General features: G+C 35.6%; 2 long non-coding RNA genes across 2 annotated transcripts in view; both read right to left on the minus strand.

Moving 5' to 3' along the window:
• LOC122238574 overlaps positions 1–25,615 on the minus strand; it is a 150,427-nt gene that overhangs the window by 83,223 nt on the left and 41,589 nt on the right. The gene's annotated exons all lie outside the window — the stretch shown is intronic.
• LOC122238575 lies at positions 3,976–5,457 on the minus strand. Its single transcript, XR_006217533.1, has 3 exons — positions 5,347–5,457; positions 5,165–5,257; positions 3,976–4,039 (listed from the first exon to the last, which is right to left on the minus strand). It is a non-coding gene; the product is annotated as an uncharacterized LOC122238575 (long non-coding RNA).

The raw sequence follows: 25,615 nt of genomic DNA on the forward strand, positions 1-25,615 counted from the left end.
GACAGAAAAATCCAGGACCAGATGGCTTCACTGATGAATTTTACCAAACATTTAAAGAATTAATACCAAGATAAAGAAGATGTGATTTATATATACAATGGAATACTACTTGGCAATGAGGAAGAAAGAAACCATGCCATTTGCAGCAACATGGATGGAACTGGAAGGTATTATGCTGAGTGAAATAAGTCAGCCAGAGAGGGACAGATATCATATGTTTTCACTCATATGTGGATCTTGAGAAACTTAACAGAAAACCGTGGGGTAAGGGAAGGAGAAAAAATAGTTACAGAGAGGGAGGGAGGGAAACCATAAGAAACTCTTAAATAAAGAGAACAAACTGAGGGTGAATGGGGGGGCAAGGAGAGGAAAAATGGGTGATGGGCATTGAGGAAGACACTTGTTGGGATGAGCACTGGGTGTTGTATGTAAGCCAGTTTGACAATAAGTTATATTTAAAAAGAAAGAAAGAAAGAATTAACACCAATCCTTCTCAAACTCTTGTAAAAAATTGAAGAGAACAGTCCAAAATTCATTTTATGAAGTCAGCATTATCTGGATACGAAAACCAGAAAAGGAAACCACTAGAAAAAACTACAAGCCAATGTCTCTTATGAGTATAGATGCAAACATTCTCAATAAAATACTAGAAAACTGATTTCAGCAGCACATTGAAAAAACTATTCAAAATGATCAAATTGGATTTACCCCTGGGATGAAAAACTGGTTTGACATATGCAACTCAATCAATATGATACATCACATTCATAGAATGAAAGAAAATAATCATATGATCATATCAATAGATGCAGAAAAAGCATCTGACAAACTTCAGCATCCATTCATTATAAAAACTCTTAACACATTAAGCACAGAAGGAACATATCTCAACATAATAAAGACTATCTATGACACTGCCATAGCTAATATCATACTTAATAGTGAAAGGTTAGGTTTTCCTCTAAGATCAGGAACAAAATAGTGGTGCCCACTCTCATCACTTCTATTCAACATAGTATTAGAAGTCCTAGGTGGAGCAATCAGGAAAAAAAATTTGCAGATGACATGATTTTATAAATAGAAAATCCTTAAGACTCAAACAAAAAAAATATTAGATAAAATCAATGAATTCAGTAAAGTCACAGGACACAAAACACACAAAAATCAGTAGTGTTTCTATACACTAATAATGAAATTTCTGAAAAGAAATAAATGCCATTTTCAACAGCATCAAAAAAAATACAGAAAAATAAATTTAAGGAAAGATATCTATGCTGAAAAGTATAAGACATTGATGAAAGAAATTGAAGAAGACACAAATAAATGGAAAGGTAGCCTGTGTTCATGAACTGGAAGAATTAATATTGTTAAAATACTAAAAGCCATCTATAGAATCAGTGCAGTCCTTGACAAGATTCCATTGCATTTTCTTCAGAAATAGAAAAAATACTCTTAATATTTATATGTAACCAAAAAATTCAAGGAAATAGTCAAAGAAATAGTTAAGGAAATCCTGAGAAAGGAAAACAAATCAGGAGTTATCACACTTTCTGATTTCAAGCTAGACTATAAAATGACGGTCATTGAAACAGTATCAAAACATGAAAACAGACAAATAGAGCAACAGACTAGAATTAAGAGCTCAGAAATAAACCCAAGTATAAACAGTCACCTAGTATTCAGCAAGGAAGCCAGAACATTCAATGGAGAAAAGACTGTTTCTTCAATAAATGATGCAGAAGTAATTGGATATTCACATGTAAAAGAATGAAACTGAAACCATATTTTACACCATTCACAAAAATTAACTTGAAATGAATTAAAGACTTCAATGTGAGGCTTGAAGCCATGAAACTCCCAGAAGAAAACATAGGAAGAAATCCTCTTGACATGGGTCTAGGAAATTAGTTTTTGGATATGACACCGACACTTGCAACAACAAACAAAAACAAGTGAGGACTATATCAAACCACAAACTTCTACACAGCAAAAGACACCATCAACAACTATGAAAAGGTGACCAATGGGATGAGAATAAATATTTGCAAACCATATATCTGATAGAGGGTTAATATCCAAAACATATAAAGAACTTCTACAACTCAATAGCAAAAAGACAAATAACCTAATTAAAAAGTGGGCAAAGGTATGTTAACTAAAATTTAAATTTAATAAAAGTGGGCAAAGGACCCGAATAGACATTTCTTCAAAGAAGGTACACAAAAGGCCAATAGGTACATGGGAAGATGCTCAACATCACTAACCATTTGGGAAATGCAAATTAAAACCACTATGAGATATCACCTCATGCCTTTTAAAATGGCCAACATCAAAAATTCTAGCCTGGATATGGAAAAAAGGAAGCCCTTGTGCACCATTGGTGGTATTGTAAATTGGTACATCCACTATGGGAAACATAGTGGTGGGTCTTCAAAAAATTAAAAACAGAGCTACCATATTATCCAGCAATTTCACTTCTGGGAATAACTCTAAAGATAACAAAATCACCGACTCGAGGAGATATCTGTACCCCCATGTCCACAGTAGCACAATTGCCAAAACATAGTAAGTGTCCACTGATGGATGAATGGATAAAGAAGTTATGGTATAGATGCATGTATGTTTGTGTGTGTGTGTGTGTGTGTGTGTGTGTATACATATACAATGGAATATTATTCAGCCATTTTGACAACAGGGGTGGACTTTAAAGGCACTATGCTAAATGAAATAAGTCATACAAATACTGCATGATCTCACTTATATGTGGAATAAATAAAAACATAGAAAATGAAATTAGATTTGTGGTTCCCAGAGGCAGGGGATGGCCTGGGGGAATTGGAAAAAGGTTGTCAAAAGGTACAAACTTCCAGTTAAAATAAGTACTAATGATGTGATGTTCAACATGATGACTATAGCTCACACTGCTGTGTGATATGAAGGAAAGTTAAGAGTTCTCTTTGCAATAAGAAATGTTTTCCTCTTTATTCTTTTCTTCTTTCTTTTCTTTTTATATCTATATGAAAAGATGCATGTTAGCTGAACCTATTGTAATCATTTCACAATATATGTAAATCAAACCATCATGCTGTATGCCTTAATCTTATACAATGATGTATGCTATTTTTTCTTTTTTTTTTAACGTTTATTTTTGAGACAGAGAGAGACGGAGTATGAACGGGGGAGGGTCAGAGAGAGGGAGACACAGAATCTGAAACAGGCTCCAGGCTCTGAGCTGTCAGCACAGAGCCCGAGGCGGGGCTCAAACTCACGGACCGCAAGATCATGACCTGAGCTGAAGTCAGCCGCTTAACCGACTGAGCCACCCAGGGGCCCCAACTAATTATTTTTTCAATAAAACTGGGAAAAAAGGATATTGTAAAGCAATATATAATAAAATTTCATGTTCTGCAAACTGAGGGTTGATGGGGGGGTGGGAGGGAGGGGAGGGTAGGTGATGAGCATTGAAGAGGGCATCGTTTGGGATGAGCACTGGGTGTTGTATGGAAACCAATTTGACAATAAATTTCATATATTAAAAAAAATTTCATGTCCTAAAAATAGTAAAAAAAAAAAACATTTACCTAATTACACTACTTCTACTTCTCAAAGATTCTTCTAATTCTGATTTTAAAAAGTCAGGTGTTCATTATTTTTGTTCTCTCTGAGCATAGGTTCTATCTATGTCAGCTAAAACATGTAAATAAATAGTAGTAAAAAAAATGAAGCTCTAACATCCAGCTGCTTACACTGAAATCTGAATATATAAACTTAAATGCTGAAATGCTTAGACTAATAATGCCTTAATCACTTTGTTTTTCCTGTCACTTTTTAACATTAGGTTCCATGTGTTGAGCTTCTCTGTCTAATGCAGAGTCAGGAAAATGTAACCCCTACAACTCATATTGCATGGGTATCAGGAAGGCAAAGTGTTTATGTCTGTCTGCTCATATATATGTATGTACACAAAGTACTTTTTCACTCATTTATTCTCTCATTGATTCATTCATTCTGTGATTTAGCTTTCATTCACTTTAAAAACCTGGAAGGCAGAATAGAAAGAGAAAAGGATGCAGTCACCATCTCTGCATTAGATCAGTAAGATGATTTTTATATAAACATTTAATTATACACCACTTTAAATTGTTATTTTTCCATCTCTGATGATTCAGATACAATATAATTCCAAATCTCCTTACTGTATAAATTATAAAGAACCAGAGAATTCAAATCTAAGCAATACTCTGTTTTTTAAGCATCGGGTATCATAGATCCTTTAACTGCTCAATGATTGCTTTTTGATTGTAAAAAAGAAACTTCTTAAATCAATTATTCCTGATAAAATATACTGGAATTGCCTTCAGCAAGTGCCTAATGTATCTGTGCTCATAATCCTACAGTAAGAAGATATAGGGTTGGTGGCCTTATTACTCTTATATATTATACTATAAGTACTATATGTAAATACAAGATCGCTGCTCAGATGAGCACAGTTTTGTACCCAGACAGGCATCCAGGGTCTTCAGTGGTGACTTTCTCCTCCAGTCTAAGACAACATATGAATGAAACTGGACTTAAAATAGTGGGACACTTCAGCAGGGCTCTAAAATGGTGGAACACTTCAGCAGGGGAGTTAAATGGCCTGAGCACTGGATAGGCAGACTGGACAGCTATAGAATCACACCTGTGTTATGAGACAGGTCTAGCTATGATAACACAAAAGCAGTTCATTGCTCTAAAGCGGTGTAGTGGCCACTTGTTCCTGGAAAAAAAATACCATATCCTTAATGCAGAAAAATTTAATAAAAGCACTTGTCTTATTTTTTTCAAGTTTTTCAAAATTTTCAAATTTTATTTAAATTCTAGTTAGTTAACATACAGTGTAACATTGGTTTCAGGAGTAGAATTTAGTGATTCGTCACTTACATATAACACCCAGTGCTCAACATAACAAGTAGCATTTGTCTTACTTGATGGATGAGAAATTGACCCAGATAGCTTCAAAGTACTTTGCCAATTCTAAGATTCTAGATTCTCCCTATAAATGAGAGATGCTCTATGTTTAAAGAGCTGAAATGTTTAACAGCAAAGAAATAAGCCTCAAGAGAGATGACACAGACATGGCCACTAGTCTCAGATCCTATGAACTAAAGAAAAGCAAACCAACACATGATCAAGGAAGGCCATTTCCTCGAGGCTTTGCAGCTTTTGTACTTTGATGTTTTTGGTGGTTTTCAACCTTCTTTTTGCATACTGGATGCTGGTGGTAAGAAGACAATGAAAGGAAAGGATTTGAGGAGCTAAGTTAAAACTGGCAAAGTAAAAAATGTCAGGACATACTTCACCTACCTTATCATCTTATCTCAGTATGTTGTGAGAGCTAGACAATACTATAAGATTGTCTATATTTGAGAAAGTCAGACAGACAGCTTTTCATTTTGATATCTTTAAAGTGTTATCCTGAAGAGGAAAAAATAAAAAACAAAAATAAAAAGCTAGTATGTTACAAATACTTGCTGTATAAAGATTTAGTGAAATGAGAGAATTCAAGTGTGAACCACAAGAGACTATCATCATAAAGAAGTGAAGAGCGTAAAGTTAATCAGTTTGGAATTTTTCTTTCTATGATTCAAAACACATTTCTCTGAAAATGTTCCTATGTCTGAAAAAATACATATCACCACTTCTCTACATTTAAAACTGCTAAGTTAAAAAGTCAAGGGGCATAATTACACTATAATTTATTAAATACATATATGAATCTGACTGCCTGCTCTATCATTTATTACACATAAAATTCCAGTTTTGGAAATTCTTATAATTTTAATTAAGTATTTTTAATAAAAAGCTAATTTTATTAAAGCTTTAAAATATAAGTAATGTTTTATTCAGATGTCCAAATCCAAATAATTTAGCAAGGTTCAAACATCTGCTTCCAAAGCAGGCTTAGCAAATGTTAGACAATAAAATTGTTTCTCCACCCACACTCAAATAATGTGTAAATGTTATACAGAGGTTGCTGGAAATTAACAGAAAGGCTTCTAAGTTTTCACTAAGTCCCAAATAAGCAAGTGGACTGAGAAGATTCTATGTGATTTGGAAAACTAAAATGACACCTGAAGGATAAAACTCAGCCAGTCATTTTACAAATAAGAAAAATAAATCTAGAACGGAAAAGCAAATTACCCAAAGCCACCTGTGAGCTTGTACAAAAGTCAGGCTCAGAACCTGAAGCCTTTTGTAAACTCCTCTCTCCAGGGAGTTTCTCCTGGCAGACCTATTCTCTCCCAGGACTCCTGATAACTATTTTGGGTTCACATGAAATAATATAAATTAATCTGCATTTGTTTGAAATGAAATAACTGACAGAAATTTAAATCATTAATTCTTCTTATATTTTGTTATCCAAAAACCCACTAATACTCATTAGAAAATAAATTTAGTTTTCCACATTAAGATTTTGAAAGTACCATATGTTTAAAGCCAACAGTTTTATTGATATAGTTTTTATACCATATAATTTATTCATTTAAAGTGTACAATTCAATGTTTTTTTAAAATATATTCAGACTCCTAAATCCATCACCACAATTTTAGAATGTCCTTTTACCCCAAAGAAACCCTACTCCTCTGAGCCATCATCCCCAAACCTCCTTTCCACCACAGCAGTAAGCAACCATCTACTTTCTGTCTCTCTCTATTTTGTAATTTGAGACATTCATGTAAGTGTAATCAAACAATATGTGGTCCTTTATAACTAGTTAAACACATTTTTTAAAGACCTAAAAAAAAAAAAAAATCCATAGAGGCATTTTTTCAAATCTCTATTTTTTGTCTCTTTTTCAAGGGGGACTTTGCAAATTTAGTTCAAACTTCATTTTTCCCAGTTTTGAAAATGTGGTTTTAGTTTTATCATCAGGAGCATGATAAATGTTTTGCCGTACTGAAACTCTAGAGAAGTATTCCAAAGTCATTGCATATTCTTTTGTGCCCCCTGCTGGCTGAATGTATTAATGTATTTTCAAAATCAGTCCCTTAGAACTCTTTTCCTTGCTTAAATCTTAAAATACTGAACAGAGCACATAATTATTGTTATAAAATGTCATTTAAATTTGTTTGCTGAGTGTATCTTATTCTTTTCCTAGAAATTATAAATCTTTGAATTAGGCCTAATCAAAACGCTGTCCAAAATATTTACCTTCTTAACACTTCTTATTTTTCACAAGGAAAATGTTTAATCTTAAAAAATTTCATTTCAATCCTAACAAAAACATAAAAGCTGAAAGACTTCTGAAAAGAATAAAACATACAAGTGATAAAGACTTTGCTAAAGCAATGTGTGTAGACTAATAAAAATGGAAAAAATAAATATAAAAATTCAAAACATGTATAAATAACAATAAAGTTTCTCTAAGGCTTAGAACCATGCAAAAATTATTTTTAGTATAATTACTTAACATACATATTGCTCTTTGAGTATTACTCAATTTTAAGTGTCTTTCAAACTGAAACTTCAATATTTATCCAATATTTTCACCAATATTAAGTTTCCTTTCATTTTTTTTAAGTCAAAGTAGGTAAAATTTATAAAAATTTTTCTATGGTCTTCATAACAAAATAGTTTAGTGTTCCAGCATAATAAACATTATAATTATTTTTAAATTGTCAATAAAATGCCATCTCACGCTTCAAAATATATTTAAAAGTCTTAGTAGGCATTCAGCCATTTTTATACCATTATCCTCTAGTCTTAGAGAAAGTTTTAGAAATTTTCAGAAGTGAATGTTTCATTTAATATGCATTACCCCAAATTTCTCTCCTGATTTAAAAAAAGAAGAAGAAATAACATTAAAAAATTCATTTGGGACAGATGAATGAGTGTATTTTATTTGACTTTCAGTTAATTTGCTATTATTTATATGTGCTGGGTAAGTTTACAGAAAGTACTTTATTCCATTTTCTGGAAATTTCAAAACATATCCATGTGCCACATAGGGCAAAGAATTTTTTTAATCAGTTATGTGTAAATAAATAAATCTTTTGAGTTACAGAATACAAACTGGGTTACTGTATTTAATTTTTTAATAAAATATTTTAAAAGGAAATGTGTAAGGAAGATATGGAGAACAAATTATGTCTTTTGGGACATTTTATACTTATGCAGAGTACAATGAGGAAAGGAATGTTGCATTAAACCTGCATTTAGATAAAAAGCTTTGGTTCCCGAAGGTTAACAAAGCATGATCAGTCACAGGAAATGCATCGCAGGGCTTTGAACATAGGGATCTCATCATCTGTTAGAAGGGAGAAGGAAGGGAAAGGGCAGTTGGTCTTCATCCATCATTACAAAGGAGAATATCTTATTTTCAGGATTATCAGCAGGACTTATGAGTAAAGAAAAACTGGATGAGGGGAACATGTTTACATTGATCATTATTGCCATATATAAAGTATGTTTTTATATTCACTACTGCAGCTACCTCTTTCAAATGGTAAAATTTACACATTTTAACAGAAAAAAATAATGCTGGGTACATTTTCCTTTCCCTCTTTATTATATAGCATTGCCTGCAAGCTTGATCCAAGTTCTTGATTTTTTAATAAAACAGCCTTAATTTCTCATATATTTCAAGAATATTATCATTCCTCATTTCTCATGGGGTTTCTAATACCCTTTATTTAATTGTAGGTAACCTTTATTTTTGTACTATAGGATCTTTTACCTTTACTTTGTCAAAAAATCAAAGAGAACCTTAAAATGGCCACAAGGCATTTTCTAAGTTTGTTTTACATTTTATAAGAGGCTAGCTCAACTCCTCTTTCTTATCAAAAGAAAAGAAATAAAAAATTATAAAATGATTTATTCTCTTGGCCTGGTGATACTAGATGATGATTTCTAATCTTCCTTGAGAATAGAAGACCTTGTCTTAAAGGAGTTCTACCTTTCCTTGGAAAATAGCCAATTACTGTTTACAACTCCAGCACTCTTTGATACTGATCAGTGAATTCAGTCTCCTGGCCCTCAGATATATTGATGTTTACTCTATTAAGCAGTGCACATTTCAATACAGTGAAACACATGTTCAGTTGAAACCTGATCCCTCTGCTCTTCAGCTCCCATGTTGCAGAGGTTAGAGAAAAAGACAAAAGATCATTGGTGACAAAAGCAAATTAAGAGCAGTCTCCAAGTGCCTTCTCTTAAGGCAATGAAGATGTTAGAGATCAGTAAGGTAGATGCTTTGGGTAAAGCAAATTTATAGGAAACAGACTTGGGCAGGACACCTGATTAGAACCTGCATGCCTGATCCCAGCTTTGCCCTCTATGGTGGCCATATGCTCCAGTGATAGCCCCATATAATTTCATTACAGTAGGAAACCTGGAGCCACATCCTGACCCTGACAAGGTAATGAGGACTGCCAGACACAGTGAAAGCCTTTTGTTTCTGTGCTAAGATTTTATAGTTATAGCTTCCATTTCTTATCAGTCTGCATTTGTTACCTGCTTCTAAGTCTTGGACAGGAATCCGTCATCAGAAGCATCCAAATGGAGACCTTAAAACAGATGGCAGTAACAGGCACATCTCCAGTCTGGGAGGCAGTGTTCCCAGGGGCAACTGGGGATATTACTAACATGGTTATTATGATTAAATGTCTTACTTTATTTTTTTTTTAATTTTTTTTAACGCTTATTTATTTTTGAGACAGAGACAGAGCATGAACAGGGGAGGGTCAGAGAAGGAGGGAGACACAGAATCTGAAACAGGCTCCAGGCTCTGAGCTGTCAGCACAGAGCCCGACGCGGGGCTCGAACTCACGGACCGTGAGATCATGCCCTGAGCCGAAGTCGGCCGCTTAACTGACTGAGCCACCCAGGTGCCCCTAAATGTCTTACTTTATACAATAGACATCTTTGCTTTTTTTTTTTTGTGAACTGATGAAATGTGTGAATCTGATATTTCCTAAAAACTTTCCATGAACATTTTAAGTTATCTAATACTTACTTAGATAAAAAGCCCTCTATGCCATTATACCTATTAAGAAACTTATTTTTTTATTTCCTGACAAAATTACTATTACCTTCAAAGTTTTTTTCACATTTATTTAATTGTAGGTGACCTTTGTCACCTTTATATATATACAATATATTCAAAGTGTTATTCTCTTACTCTTTACTAACTTTACTACCAAAGGATTGGGAATTGGGGATTGGGGCTGAACAATATCTAGGGTTCATTGGGAAATGCTCAGCTAGAGAAAAATAAGAAACTTTTCCTCACTGCTTCCCCCTTAATAGATAAATAATGTGGGAAGGAAGATAGGAAGGATCTTGGAGAAAGAAACCTCCTCAGGGATGGTGTGTGTTGAGTGTGGTGCAGTTGTTCCCATTAAGATGTCCTCCTCCAGAAGACTTAACCACTGTCTTCTAAAATTAGATACACAGTCTTCCAAACTCACTAGACTACCAAGGTCATCTCAGCCTACCACCACCACCACCACCACCACCCCGCCACAGTGCTCTCTCTCCCCCTATTCAACAGAGCTAGCCAAGTCAAGGAATAAAAATTAAGTCACTATCACAAAAAACATGTCCCAACTTTCAGCATTAAGTGGGCATCTAACCAAATTCACTATGAATTTGTGAAAAAGATCCAGTGATTGGATTAAAGCTAGAAACTTATCAGAGCATTTTTGTTACACATTCCAGACCACAAGTGCACTTTACTAAATTAAGCTGGTTTTGAACACTAAATGCTTTCTACATATATGACAAAGAATTATATGTATGTATGTATTTATGTCCATGTATGAAAATGATATAATTAACTCATTTAAACTTTGTTAAAATATCAAAATAGTTTATAAATACAATTTTAAAAGAAAATAACTTTTTTTCAAGCAGCATATACCCAGATGCTAGGTTCTTGAGATACTCTAAAATAAATCCTGATGAAAAACATTGAATAAATTATTTCTATTAAAAAGTCTAAGTAAAAAGGAGAAGTACAAAAAAGTCTAAGTATATGAATGAAAAATAGAATGTGAATAAGGAAAATACTTTAGAAACGTTACCCACAAAAGTCTTTCAAACTGCATTTTAATTTCTAGATTCTATGATCTAAGAAAACCTCATTTTTGTGGTAAAACTTACAAATAAAATGCTAAAAACTGAAATGGAAAAGAAATTGCATTTGTTACATTTAATGCCATTTTAAAAGCTGAGTCAAAATTGAATGTCAGAGCTTACGTTTATTATACACGTGTTGGAGCTCGTTAAAGCTTTCGTGGAGTACTAAAATGCCCCGTAGGGATCCTCAAATAGTAATGGAGTGGTCAGAAAATGAAATGCATGTTTCTAATAGCAAATAGTCCTGTGCCACATCTACATCGATCACAAAATACCTGGAGCGAATCTTGGTTTTCAGTTTTTAGTTATAGCATCATTTGTTTACATTAGTCCTTTGTTTGCATCTCACAGTCTGTTTATTCTTCCTTCTTCCTTCTGAAGCAGAGGTGGGATGTTTGAGAGAGAGGAGAGGGAGAACAGGCAGTTCTGCTTGGCTAGTTTAGGTCTGAAAGAAAATGTTGTCTATTTCAGAGTTGGCTGAGAGGCCAGGGAGCATCTGGACCCAGGCTGAAAGAAAAGTTGAACAGCTTCTTACCCTCTCCTGTTCTTCAGCTTTACGGGAGGAGGAGTGGCTTCTTTATTGCGTAAAGAGTGAAATTTCAGACAGAACTTCAGGCACATATTAAAATGTAAGACCAAAAATAAATCCCAAAGTCAAATATAAATACTTCTCTGGATTTTCATTGCATTGAATTATTATTGTGATTTTTTCCTTAGTTAAGAAATGAAGAGATAAATTTGCTGCAATGAATGAAAATGAACAGATTTTCTTATAATTTATTTTTCTTATCCAAGAAAATAAATGGGCTGATTGCTCATTAACAGAGCAACCCACTTCCTTTTCAAGATGAAAACAAACCCTGTCAAGAGTTTTAAGGATTTGTCTTATTTCCAAAGAAAGCTTGTTGCTTAAATCAATGTTTCAAATGTTGTGATATATCTGGTTGCCCTAAATGAGGTTGTGATTGATTTCCATCATAATCTCAGCTTTTCTGGTTGCAACTAATTTGCTGAGAAAGCTGCAGTGATCTGAAACTTCCATGCTAGCCCTCAGTTAACACAAGTCAGCTCATCCACTCTGAGCCATATAGAATGACAAAACATGACAAAGTAAGAATAGCACTACAGGATTTTGTCAATAGTTGTAACTCTCAAGGAAACAGTGCAAAACCTGAAGGAAAAACAGATCTCCTCAATAGGCCCAATTCAATAGGAAATGAGCAGAAAATGGAAAGTGAGGAGTAAACAGGACAATTTTATAGAGAATTAAGCCAGGATTTTCTGGATATGGGGATTTACAGCCCACCCATGGGTTTCTACCATGCAGGCATACAATACATCCTTCCATGCTTACTTTGTATTACTATATGCATAATAGCAATAATAGCTCCCATTTTAATTTTCACAATAATTAACATGTCATTGTGCCCATTTTACAGATGAGGAGCTATACAACAAACTCAAGGGCACCCAGCTTTTATGTAACTGTGCCAGTTCTATCTTACTTTGAGCTTAGCTACTATAACTCTATCACATTTTCAAATGGTACAATTGGAGGAAGTACCCAAATATATTACTAGCATAACCTATTTTCAAATCTAGAGCACAGAAACCAAAATTCCAGAGGGTAGAAAATATGCCCTATTGCACAAACTCTCAAATTGAGTAGGAGTAATTTTTAATGTTGAAGGAAGTCTCTTTAGGCTGTTGTCTCTAAAATTCTTATGAGTCTGCTAAATAATATGCACTTCCAGGCTGTTGTGAAGAGTGAATGAGCTAATTCATGTGACCCTCCTGACATAGTGCTGCTCCTCTCTTCCGCCTATGAGGACCAGTCTTTAAGGCTTCATTAATGATAAGAAAAGTTGATGAAATATGCATGAAGACACAGTATTCTCTTACAAGACCTACATAAAAGACGTCTCCATGGGCATAGGGACATTCTAGAATTAGCAAGCAGCACAAAATGTTTTTCTATCATTGAGTATTCAGCCAATGCTATTTTCATCCCCAAGAGTATTTTGAAGGCAGTCCATGACATCTGGGAAGTTTTGCTCTGTTAACCATTTAATCACACAATATTCACTTGGAAAAAGATACTTTATATCCAGAGGACTTTTTTCTGCTGTTTTATGCAACTTCTCTTAGAAGTTAAGTTCTCTTAGACAGTAGGCAAATTAAAGCATGTCTTCAGTTTTCCCTCCATTCTAAACCTGGTATAAGAAATATGATCTTGAAACTTCCTGAATATTAAGATTGCTGGCTCTGGTTCAAATTGATTAGAAAACAGCTGAATTAATTGGGAGAAGGAAACGGGGAAATATGGAATCAGGCCTTGTTCATTCACCAATTAGCCATGTGTCTTGAAGACATTTCTCCTACTGTCTGGACATCTGTTTCCTCAGTTGTAAAATGAAGATGGTTTGCCATATAATCCCAAGACTTGAATTTCCAAATCCATGATTTTGGTAAATAGAATTTTGAGCCCACCACTTTCTGACACCCACAGGGGACTGTGGGACGCTCCTGAATAAACCCTAAAAGAGGAGAGCAAGTGGCAAAATGGTCTGGATCCAAATTACTTAGACCCCAAAGTTGAAGCATCTCAGAGTTTTAGATCATCCCAATCTTCACTCATCTCTTTTTGGTTGTGTTTTTCCCCAACAGTCTGCAAAATCAACGTGGAGATGACATGAGTGATAGTTTCTAACATAATCAAATTCTGCAGTGCCTTCAATGCTTCCATTTGTGAGCAGGAAAAGCAAACAACAGGGAGCTTCTCCCTCCATTATTCTTCTCCAATTATAATAGTTTAGTAGAGAAGGGATGTAAAAGAGACTTTGACTTTACCTGCATGGCTTATTTATTCTATATAAAGAATGAACTGAAGCAAATACTTTAACATTAACATTTATTAATCTTGAAAGGTGAACACCTGAGTTTTTGCTATATTATTTTCAGTATTTATATTTTTTTAATTTTCAGATAGAAAAAGCAGCACAAGACATTAAACACAAAATACCAAGACAAAAAATTTAAGATTTCCTGAGAAATCTTAACAAACTTACTTAGTAAATTTGAAATCACATATGCATTTTATTTTTCTAATCCCTAAATTTGTTAATAAATTGAATATTTCTTTCCTGGAAAAAAGATAGAAGAATTCAGAAATGACAAAGTAGTGCTTGCTACTAAATTAATATTTTGGTTTTCTACAATAGCTATAATAGATACAAATGTCCCTAATTCTTCAAATTCTTCCAATCTCTTCATTGTCAAACCAAGTACATCAAGATTAAAACTACATTAAAATAAATATAATTCAATGTGCGTATGTTTACATTAATTAAATAATTTTAGGTTACTGGAAAATTGATACTCTTACATCACCTAGCTATTAATTACTTGTTGTAAATATCATATTTACTTTCATACATAATGTACAGATATATAAGATGCACCTCAATTTTATAAGAAATTTTTTTGAAAAAATTTAAAGTGATTTCAAAGTTCTGGATATGTGATGTAAGCTATTAATTCCGAAAGGAAAATATTAAATCCCAAAGCTAAAGAAAATGTACTAATATGTAATTAAATGTATTAATATGGACATGGACTAGGTAACAAAACAGAACATATTTGCTAGAAAATTACATTTTACACTATACACAGGCACTATCAGAGCAAATAACATTATTGTATTTTAGTGCATATTAGGGACTAAAAGGCAAGCCACATTATAAAATAACTTTGTCGTCTAATGGAAAACACTAAAGGCAAATACAGCAGTAAAATCTTATACAAACAAGCAGCAAAATAAAATTGAAGGAATTCCTAAACAGGTAGTTTTTAGTATATATAGACAAATCTTTTAAGTTACAAAAATGTAGAAAAATAATCTTGAATAAAATGTCTGAAAGAAAGAAAATCCAGCCTTAAATAGGAAAATAAAATAATATATAATGCATTATAATAGAAACTGGTGTTTCAATATCATTTGTACAGATGTAATAAGCAGAATAAGTATGAAAAAAAAGTACCAAAAGTTTCAATTCTTATCCTCAAAGACTAGAGTAAAGCCCTCATCTTCAAAAGCAGAGAAACGGCCCTCCTAGAAATCCATTCTTACTGCTAGAATCCAGAAAATTCTCTTTCATCATCACTGGCTTCTCTCTACGGATACTGAACCACCACTCTCTTCAAATAATAAATCATTCTACATAGAATTGGAGACATTGCTAATTCCATACATTTAAGGGACTTTAGCACTACCTCTTGCTATTCAACATACCATGACGTCCTAATTCATTTACACGCTTATCAAAGAGGGCCACTTCCTTTCCCCTGTCAGGGTCATTTCAGAAGCCCTGCCATATACCCACCTGTTCCATTCCTTCTTTCTGAATCCTTTAAATACACAAGGACAGTCACATTTGAAGTTTACACTGCCCTTTGCCTATTCAGAATTACAGCTACATAAGTGTATCCTCTGAACAGTTGGTACAGACTAATAAAGCCGAGATTTTATTTTAATTTATTATTGATACTGACTTTTTTTATTTTTTAATACAATTTATTGTCAAACTGTTCTCTATACAACACACAGTGCTCATCCCAACAAGTGCCCTCCTCAATGCCCATCACCCACTTTCCCCTCTCCCCCACCCCCCATCAATCCTCAGTTTGTTCTCAGTGTTTAAGAGTCTCTTATGGTTTGCCTCCCTCCCTCTCTGTAACTTCTTTTTCCCCTTCTCCTCCCCCATGGTCTTCTGTTAAGTTTCTCAAGATCCACATATAAGTGAAAACATGTGGTATCTGTCTTTCTCTGCCTGACTTATTTCACTTAGCATAATACCCTTCAGTTACATCCACATTGCTGCAAATAGCCATATTTCATTCTTTCTCATTGCCAAGTAGTATTCCATTGTATATATAAACCACATCTTCTTTATCCATTCGTCAGTTGATGGACATTTGGGCTCTTTCCATAATTTGGCTATTGTTGAAAATGCTGCTATAAACATTGGGATACATGTGCCCCTATGCATCAGCAGTTTTGTATGCCTTGGGTAAATTCCTAGCCAAGATTTTAAAAAGCCCAACAGGTTGCCTGGATCTCTCTCTGATCACAGTTTTATTCCATCCTTGTTCATCCACCATTTGCATGGACACACATATAAATTTCATTTGAGATTCTTTTGATACAATATTTATTATTATAATTAGACACAACGACCTTTCATGAAATTGGCACATGCTAACACAAATCTGTAGTGTTCCTTCTCATGTCCAGAAATTTTAACAGGCACATATTGTACATTTTAAAAGAGTCCACCTCTTTCTTTTTTTCTTTTGCTATGCACAATAAATATCAAAAGAACTTTGGCAATATATCTGATCTATGAAAGGCAAAATTTGGTTTTTCTCCTAGCATTATAATTTATTTAAGTTGATGATTTTAACTTACTATGTACTAGGTGTATTTTGTGCTTGATATAACTCTATTCTCCTCATTAATCTGTAGCAAAAAAAAAAAAAGAGTTGATCTATCTGTGTATTTCTACCAATAGTTGATACATTTTCATTTCAATGGTTAATAAATTCTGAGTTTCCTTTATCTAATATGCAAGCTTATAAGATGTGGTTGTGGCCACTGTGGAGATTGTTTCATTTGTTCTTGTGGTATTGTTACATCTACCAGCTTGTTGCTTCTTTTCTTGATTTCTAGAATCTTCATTGTCTATTCAGGTTTCAATAAGCAAAAGGCTACTCAGCAAACTTGTTCCTAATTTATTTTACTAAATCATTAATAAGGAGCATCTACCTAATATTAGAGCAATATATCTATTAATTTGAGCTGTGGATTATGGTACCAATAAATATAAAACTAAAATGATAAAGGAATAACCAAAATTCTACCTATAACAAAGTGCTGTGCTATTTTCCTTTTTAAAAAAATGGGGGCACCTGTGTGGCTCAGTTGGTTCAGCATCCAATTCTTGATGTTTGGCTTAGGTCATGATCCCAGGGTTGTGGAATTGACACCTACATGGGGATCACACTCAAGATACTTAAGATTCTCTCTCCTCCTTCTTCTCCTCTCCCCCACTCATGCTTGCGGTCTCTCTTTCTCCCTGTCTCTCTCTCAAATAAAAAAAATGGATGTGAAACCTTAGGCTTGGCTAAGTTACTTTGTTATATCATCCCACCACTAGGAGGTCACGGCATGGCTATTGTCCTTCATGCATTCTTTGCAAATAATAGACTTATGGATTGGACTTTCTATCAACATTTCCCAAACCTTTCTAGGTATACTTTTCATTCATAGTGTGCATAAGTGTTTATCAGAGTTAACAGAGCAATTAAATAATTTAATAAATTATTCTGATGTGAGCTATGTATACTGTTAAGTAGAGACAGTGGGATAATATGAACTTCCTTCTGCCTTTAGGCCAATCCTTTCTTTTATGTCTCCAATTTTTAACATTCCATTCATAACACAGGCACTGTTATAATTATTTTGGGGGAAAATAATGCATCTTCTGTATTATCAAACACAGCATATGTAAAAGTAAAAGAGACAAAAAGAAATCTCAGAAGTAACAGAGACTGAAATGTCATTCAAAACAAAGAATTGCTCTGTGGTTTGACATTAGCTTCCCTGACTCCCTAGTGTGTCTAGAAGTCTCCCTCCCACAGTGCCATGGCTTGTTCCTCTTATAGCTGATGGACTATCCAAATGGCACAGCTGCTCCCTGTCTGTATTCCTGCTCTTCCAAATTCTGCCACAAGCAACTCTCCTCTCTCTATCCTCTCAGCTCCCATTAATGGAATCTGCTGCCTCAACTAACGCAAAGCTGTTGCTCACCCTCTCATCTCTGCTGATCTCTTCACTTTAGCACCAATGTACCATTTACCTGTTTATTCAAAAAATATTTTTTGAGCACCTTATATGTAGCAGGCACTCCTTCAGGCACTTGGCCTACAGTATTAAACAAAACTATAGCCTGCATTCTAGTGAAAGCAATACACAAAATGAGTAAATACAAAAAATAGTGTGTAGATGATGAAAATTATTACATGAAAAAGGAAAGTCAGCAAAGAAAGTGAGGACTTCTAGGGCAGGAAGGGTGCAATTTTAGAGAGGGTGATCAGGCAAGTGACATTTGAGCAAAGATTTGATAGAGATGAGGGAATGAGATTTGAGACTGCCTAGAGGAAGAGAGTTCCAGGCAGAGGAAATACAAGTGCAAAGGCCCCAAGGCAGTGGTGTGTGCCTGGAATGGAAGAATAAGGAAGCCAAGGTGGAGCCAAGTTAGTGAATGGTGGAATGGTAGGAGAAGGTCAGAGAGGCAATAGGATGCCAGCTTGTGTAGGGCACATACACTTAAATTTTCCTTTTGAGAGATAGGAAGCCTTAGAAGGTTTTGAGTCAACAAGAAACATGATTTGATTTACATATACAAAGAATCAGTCTGGCTGTCCTATTGAGAAAACACCACGGGGATATAGGAGCAGTGATTGAAGAACAGAAGCAAGAAAATAAGTTAGGAAGCTATTCCAAGCCCTCAAATGAAAAAGCATGGTGGAAAGGTAAGAGTTATGATTTGGGATGCATTTTAACATGATTTATCCGTGGATTTGATGTGAAGTGTGAGATAAAGAAAAAAATTTTTAAAAATGACTCTAAGTATGCTAGGGCAAAAAACAAGAAGGACAAGTTTGCAACTTACTGACATAATCAGAAATTTGCTTTTAGAGGTGATATATTTTAAGTGCTTATTAAATATTATTGGAAATGTCAGAGAGATGACAACATATCTGAATCTGGATTCTAAAAGAAAGATCTGAGCTAGAGACAAATTTGGAGAGCTTTTAGGACATCAAATGATATTGAAAGCTACAACACTGTGTAAGAAGTCCAAGATTTGAGTATATTCATTCAAGAGAAGAGATCCAAACATTTAGCTCAGGAGAAACTTGAATTTAGAGGACAGAGAGATAAGAAAGACCAGCACAGGAAACAGAAGGAGAAGGATGTCAGCTTAGAGGAAACCAAGGAAATGTCATCTTCTGAAAGCTTAGCAAAGCAAATGTTTCAATGAAGAAGGAATGATTGACTATGTCAAATGTCTCTGACCATAAAGGTATGAGAAAGCCTTAGATTTGATTGCTGGATTAGCAATATTTGTCTTTGGTGACCTTAATAAGGAAAAAACTTGACCAGAGTGGATTTGAGAAAGCATAAGAGGAGAGTAATCACAATAGCAAATATGGACAATTTTTGAAGAGATTTTCTGTAGAAGAGAATCGAAGAACGACTGTTAGGCTGAAGGATGTAACAGCCAAAAGTTTGTACATGGCCAGGAATGATTCAGTAGAGAGAGATCAAAGGTATAGAGACAGAGGAGAGATTGTTGTAGAGATATCTACTGGCAAATAAAAGAGAATGGAATTCTGTGCATTCAATCAGTGAAGGGAAAATGTAACCTATGGCCACCAAAAGACAGTGTGCAAGAAAAAAGCAGATGCAGGAAAGTAGGTACATTCCTGGTGGGAGCATTTGGAAGATATCTTCTGTGTGTTTTTATGTTTTTTTGTGAAATGAAAAGTAGCTGAGAGTGAGGATGAAGGAGAAAGTGTTGCATGCTTGAGGCAGGTAGAGAAGATATGAAAGAGTTGAAGAAAGTGACTGAGTGAAGGGACAGTTCAACCCCATAAGGGCCCGCTGGAGATGATTAGTCATAAAGTTTAAGAAGACCTGTCAACATGGTTGAATGTTCTCCACAACTTGGAGCTAGATAGTTCATGTTAGGCTGGATTTGGCTTTGACCAAATGATTCTGATTTTAAAAAGAGAAGAAAGGGGAGTTTTAGGGTATATGTGAGGGATGGATTATAATGGTGGCACACAGACTTCACACTGGGTAAAGAGGGACATAGGTAGATGGGGTGATGTGAGGTAGTAAAAGTGGTGGAATCAGTGGTGTCTGGGTAAGGTCCAAGTTTGTAGGATCTTGGATAGAAAGCATATGCACCACAAAGATGAGAGTCTGAGTGGAGGGGTGCTCGAACTGAGATGATGGAGGGGTTGTCCTTATCAATAGCAACAATGTCTGAAGACGCCATCAGGGGAATGAGTGACTGAGGTTGAGTGAAGGAAACTGTCTTTGAAGAAGAAAATGGCAAGGAAGTAAGAGGCCAGGATATTAGAGAAGTTATACCCATAGGCATTAAAATCAAGTTTAAGATCAGAATAGCATTGAAATGACTAAGGAGACAGTAGCTGAAAACTTCAAGGAATACTCTGGAGTAAATACATGTCTTATCAAGACAATGTTATACAATTTGGAGAACCTTCTTTTTTAAAATGAATACAAAATGACAAGTAAACATCAAAAAACCCAGAACAAGAGAAAACCTTACTATTATTAGTAGCATTAACTGCCTGACATTCCTGTTATTTGCCTGAATCCTCTTTAGTTATCTTTTCATATGACAGTGATTTTGTAATATTTTCTATAGAGGGAATATCAAAATAATTCTGTCTTTTCTCAAGTGTAGCTGATTGAAATTTGGGGGTTCTTTAACATTTATAGTTTGTGTTTTCTTAATAATTGATAGTTTTTTTTCTTTCAATTTCAATAATTTCCTTAATGGTAGTGCTACAACTGAAGCATCTTCCAGTTTCCTATTCAGAGGCTCTTGTTCAGGGGCCTGTGCCCTAAAAACTGTAGCCTTTGTGGTTCACTTGGGAAGGGTCCCATCAGCCACATAACATTCATTTTATTCTCCTAGGGTGTGGATGTCCAAGATGTCTACAAGAACAGACTGTCTCTAAGTGCAGGCGGTGAGGACCCCCTCCAGGGTATATAGAGAGGTCACCTGTGGGGAAGCAGCACTCCAGCCCTTCAACATCAGACTGTCACAGTGGCTTTCCTTCCCTTGCCCTAGAGGAGCTAGCCTTGGAAGGGACATGAGGGGTCCTGAAACCTAAACTTTATTGGCATCATAGTATATCCATTTCTGGATTTCAGGAGTTGGGGAGAGAAGGAAAAGAGTCAGAAAAGAGGATGTACAGGGTACCTGGGTGGATCAGTTGGTTAAGAGTCCACCTATGAAAATTGGCTCAATTCATGGTCTCATGGCTCATGAGTATGAGCCCCACATTGGACTCTGCACTGCCAATGCAGAGCTTGTTTGTGATTCTCTCTCTCTCACTCTCTCTGACCTCATGCTCTCCTCTCTTTCTCTCAAAATAAATAAATAAACTTTAAAACTTTAAAAAAGAAGAAAAGAGGATGTACAAAACCATGTGGGGATAGGGATGGTGACTCCAGAGGCCTGGGCTTGTGGATGGGATAAAGAGATTAGTGGTCTGAGGCAAACATCAGTAATAGCATTTGGCAATGGGGGATAGGAGTGGCAGAAGCAGTAAGTGGTAACGACCCAGAGTCCTGGCCACTTCTTCATTTCACAGTGGTGATACAGGGTCAGAAGAGTGGTCTGAGTTGTAGGTCATTAGGGCTCTGTTCTAAATTCTGAAATGCTGATCCCTATGGCTCCATCTTGATTCTTGTGAAGTGAGATATGGAGACCAAGGAGGAGGAGGATCTTACCTGTGACACAGCTTTTGATCCTTTTGGAAGAAGCTGAGGACAGACAAGCAACCTGGAATGCAACATGGACATGGGGCTAGCTTGGCAGATCAGGTTTCCTCCAATCTAAAAATTTGTGGCATCAGTGCCTTTAGCAACCTCCAGAGCATTCTCAGGAGAGACTTGGCTTGCTCCTCTAGGGTTCAGAATCTTCAGGCTAAAATCAGACTAATCAAGTACAGAAAGTAACAGAGAATCCAGAACTGCCAGCTGGCTGGGGGTGAAGGAGATTGGACAGCATCTCATATTCCTCCTGGCTCTAAGTCTAGACTTTGCTCTGCCTTTTGCATTCAAACTCCACCCAAAAATATCTGATGGTATTAGCCAGGTACAATTTACTGGAGCTAAACTGAGACCAAGAGGTGAAGGCCAGAGCAAACCCCTTTTTAGCTGAGTATAAGGAAGAACACTGGCACAGAGCTGACATAGAATGGGCTCTGCTGCAAGGTGGTATGTTTTCACACTGAAAACGTTTTAGCAAAGACTGTAGGATTTCTAGAAAGAAATGATGTAGAGAGGAATCATTCATAAAATAGGAAGGTTGGAGAGATAAGTTCTAAGTTTCCTTGTAACTAATAATTTTAGAATTCTTTCAGGCTTCTATGAACTTCTATTAGTCTCTTCTTATTTAACATCATTTCATGTTAAGTTAGTATTTCTCTCCACCTACATTATAAGCTTCTTGAAAACAGGTGCCATAGTTCATTTTCTCTTTGTATCCTCAGTTTTTATTAATGTATTTGAGAGTGCGATAGAATGAGCAGGGGAGAGACAGAGAGAGGGAGTGGGAGGACATAGGATCCAAAGTAGGCTCTCTGCTGACAGCAGAGAGCTTGATGCAGGGCTCGAACTCACACACCATGATATCATGACCTGAGCTGATATCAAGAGTTGGGTGCTCACCTGACTGAGCCACCCAGACGCCCCTGAAACTAAGTCTTAGTTGGCTGATTGGTGCTTTCGTATACTTATATTGTTAGTGGGGTTGCCTAGTATAAAAAATTACTATGACCTCTTCTTTTCATAATGCCACATTGATAACAGTAAAAAAAAAATAGGGCAAACTGTTAAGAAATTATGAACCTAGTTTTAGGGTTATGGAAGCAGATTGTACTAGTTCTGCTCTTTTTTCCCAAAATAAAATAGTTTTAAAGACAAAGTTCACATTTTAAAAAAAAATCTTAAATGTTTATTTATATTTGAAAGAGAGAGAGGGAGAGAGAAAGACAGTGCATGAGGACAGTGCAGAGAGGAAGACAGGGCAGGGGAAGGGCAAAGAGAAAGATGGAGGCAAAATCTGAAGCAAACTCCAGTCTCTGAGCTGTCAGCACAGAGCCCAATGCAGGGCTCAAACCCATGAGTCTCAAGATCATGACCTGAGCCAAAGTCAGACACTCAACCAACTGAGCCACCCCAGTGCCCCAACAAACTGACTTTTATTAAAAGTTGATAACAATGAGAATGTCTGACAGTAGGGGTTTGGTTAAATCAATGTAGTTATGGTTAAACATAGGGAAATGTTCAAGAAATATTGCTTTAAAAAGGAAAAACATCTTTTCACTTTCATTGAACCAAAATTTCTGTACCCTCTCCATAGGAAAGTGTTCATGTGGTTTCTTTCTGGTGCTTTTCCCTTCCATTTTCAAATTGAAACAGTGTAAAGAAATGTTATGCTCAGTCTTTCTTCATCTTGATCTCCTTGGGTCCCAGAATTATTTTCTTCCAATATGAAAAGGCTAGAAACCACCTTTCTTCTCATTCCCTCCAGCCAACTAGCTTCCTTATAGCTCCTCATTGGAAACTTATAATTAAAAGTGCCCAAATACTACATAGCATGACAAGAGGAAAAGGGTAGAAGCAAAAATCTGGGCTGACCCTGACCAATGTTCAGCACCGGTGATTCTTTCAGAGCTGATTTGTGTCTCTATTATGCTATTTCACTTACAAAGTCAACTCTAAAACTGGTTGTTACAGACAGATAGAGCTAAATAATAGAGACAATTCTGCTTCCTTGGGAATGTTATGTTAAACAACAGCACACCTGTATTCTGAACTTTTTCCGCTTACTCAAAAATCCACACTGGTACCTCACTATAGACCAAGGATACCAGCCCTAACTAAGATACATCTAAAGTATAGGGCATTGGACAGCAGGCGAGGAAACTAATATGGAAGGCAGGAAAGGTAGAACTTCATGTTACCCAGAAGTTAGGAGTTTGGGAGAGATATTGCCTGTAATGACAGAGGGGACAGGCCAATGCCTACTCCTCAAAACTGGAGGGGAAATGTAGGAAAACTGGTGGTGAATGCTATATGTGGCTGTACTGGCTCCAATCATGGAGGTGTTTCAAGAAATAGTCTCAGGAATGATTCATCCAGTGTGCAATAAGCAGATATAAAAGTAAATAGAAAAAAATCCATAAATTCAGAGTCTTAAAGGATTGGAAATACCAAATACTTCTAAATCCCAAGCATTAACAGATGGAACTAAAAGAGATTTTGAGAGCAAAGGTGAATAAAACCTTTCAATTTAGTAAAATGACTAAGGGCAATGAACACATGGAAGGTGTGGCCTCCACAGTTACACAGTTATTACAGTGAACCCCAGGGATGAAACAAGGAGACAGAGAGCAAGAGCCAGACTGAGATTAAGGAGAGTGTGGGGGAGCTAAAGAGACAAGAAAGCAGAGAAATTAAACAACTTTGAGAATTATTCTTAAAATATCTTTTGAGTGTGGCTAATGGCATATGGAACTGACTAGAAGCATACAAGATAGAAACCTACTAAGTTTTTAACAGCTTTATGAATACATAATTCACATGCTACAAAAATTGCCAATTTAGTATTATGCAATCATCACCATAATCAATTTTGGACACTTGACTCACCACAGAAAGGAACCTCATACTCATCGGATTTTTCCCAACCATCCCCTCACCAACCCTCTTCTAGGTAACCACAGATCTATTTAATGTCTCTATAGATTTGCTTATTCTGGAAATTTCATATGCATCAAATCATACAGTATGTCTTTTGTGTCTGGCTTCATTCATGTACATAATGATTTAACATTCATCCATGCTGCAAAATTCCTTCTTATGGAGCATTCCTTTTTATGGCTGAATAACATTTCACTGTATGGCTATACTACATAATGTTTTTATAGTCATCAGATAGACATTTGAGTTTTTCCTATTTTTTCCAATTATGTATAATTCTGGCACCAAGATTCATGTACAAATTTTGGTGTGTACATATATTTTCAATTTTGTTGAGTATTCCACTAGGAGTGCAATTTCTGGGTTATATGGTAACTTTGTATTTAACTTTGAGTAACTACCAGACTGGTTTCAAAAGTGGCTGCACCATTTTTTCAGTCCCACCAGTAATGTGTAAGTGTTCCAATATCTCTGCATCTCCAGCAACACTTCTTATTTGTCCATTTTTTTTAATGTTTATTTATTAATTTTGATGGTGGGGGGAAGGGAAGAGAGAGACAGAGAGAATCCCAAGCAAGCTCTGTGCCATGAGCATGGGGCTCCATCTCATGAACCATGAGATCATGACCTGAACCAAAACTGAGAGTTTGCTGCTTAAATGACTGAACCACCCAGGTGCCTCGCCCATCTTTTTTGTATAAGTTATTTATTTATTTTTTTTATTTTATTTACTTATTTTATATAGAGAGAGCAAACAGTAGAGAGAGAGAATCTAAGCTTGGAGCCCAGTGTGGCTCTCAGTCCCACAACCCTGAACCAAAATCAAAAGTCAGATGCTCAGCCAACTGAGTCACCCAGGTGTCTTTTTACATCTTTTTAAATTATAGTGTATGTGA

Source organism: Panthera tigris, chromosome B2, assembly GCF_018350195.1.
Source record: "Panthera tigris isolate Pti1 chromosome B2, P.tigris_Pti1_mat1.1, whole genome shotgun sequence".
Taxonomy (NCBI): Eukaryota; Metazoa; Chordata; class Mammalia; order Carnivora; family Felidae; genus Panthera; species Panthera tigris.